Genomic DNA, 1,356 nt, shown 5'->3' on the forward strand with positions numbered 1-1,356 from the left:
CTTCAGGTGAGTCGCAGCAGACGACCGGGTCGACGGCCTCACAGGCGGAGACGCACTGGCTGATAATGTCCTCGATTAAAGAGACTTCAAGGGTAAATTGTGGAGAAAGGAGAAGGGCACGAATGGCAGCAAGTACTGTGTAGCTTGGCTTCTGAACGCTGCTCATCGGGTCGGCGTGGATTGCCTGCAGACGAAGCTTCAGCTCGTCCAAAAGGGAGATCAGCTGGGCTTCCATCCTGACGAGTAAAAACAAATTAATGTCACTATTCAAAACAATTCTATGGTTACCTTTTGGAAGTTTTTTTGAAACGATGTCCCGAATCGGAACTCCCGACGTCAAGATCAGTAAACAAAACAAGCAGGCACGTGCGGCACGTGGGCAGCTCAGCAACAAAAGAGAAAATGCGCAATAGCCCGCTAGATGGCGTACTAGTGTCAGCAACGCTAAAATGACGAATTTTTTAATTTTGTTCGAACTTTCAGGATAAATCGGGTCTAAGGGGGCGTTTTGAGCGGCACTGATTAACCGGACCAAATAATAACAAAAACCAGTTAATAGTAATGATAAAAGTGAGATCAAGTGCTCTAGGGGTGGTCAATCCTGAAATGTTGGCTTCACTGCACATCTTAGTCTATAGGCTTCTCGGGCACTTTCGAATGCACTTTTCTCAGCAACCACTTATCAGATTGAAGAAAAGTAAAGTGATAAATGAAGAAAAAGAGTTTGTTAGCAGCTTAGTAACAAAAATGTTTGTTATATGAAGCTGTTTGCATTAAAACCCAAGACCGTAAGGCATAAACGTAAAAAATGCAAAACTATCCCTTATTCTTAAGGGGAAGCGGTACTGCCTTCCTCTCCAGTGAGTTCCGTGTTAGCTCAGTTGGTAGAGCGTTAGGCTTTTAACCTAACGGCCGAGGGTTCGAACCCCTTACACGGAGCGTTTCCGGTTCCTTTTTTGGGTTTTTTAGAGTCCAGAACGGAAGAGGAAGGTCCCAGGAACATTTTGGTGAAAGCAGAACTCCAAAAACCTTCGAAGAACTCGAGATATGGACGGTTGAAGTTGAAGTTGAATTCTGTTATTTTGTATTGCTTTTAGGCAGTGCAGTGAAGCGTTTTTTATGAGGGAACGCCCTATTTTTAAGTTAAGAAACAAAAAAGAAGTTCTTAGGAACCCATATCAACTGTTTGGGTGCTCATACAATCACAAATTGTAAGTTTGTACAAAAGGGATCAACACATACATTCATGGAGATTATAAAAAAGTTTCACTAAGAAAAGACTGCCTAACTCCTGTCTTCTCTGGAAATTCACTCGGACTCATTCAACTGGTTCCTGCTGTACATCAGCTTTGTACA

At 43.0% G+C, this 1,356-nt stretch overlaps 1 non-coding gene across 1 annotated transcript; it reads left to right on the forward strand.

Moving 5' to 3' along the window:
- Nucleotides 1–866: 866 nt before the first annotated feature.
- TRNAK-UUU (transfer RNA lysine (anticodon UUU)) lies at nt 867–939 on the forward strand. Its single transcript has one exon. It is a non-coding gene; the product is annotated as a tRNA-Lys (tRNA).
- Nucleotides 940–1,356: the final 417 nt, after the last annotated feature.

This window comes from Rhagoletis zephyria, unplaced genomic scaffold, assembly GCF_001687245.7.
Source record: "Rhagoletis zephyria isolate East Lansing unplaced genomic scaffold, Rhagoletis_zephyria_1.1 Rzeph_scaffold_47131, whole genome shotgun sequence".
NCBI lineage: Eukaryota > Metazoa > Arthropoda > Insecta > Diptera > Tephritidae > Rhagoletis > Rhagoletis zephyria.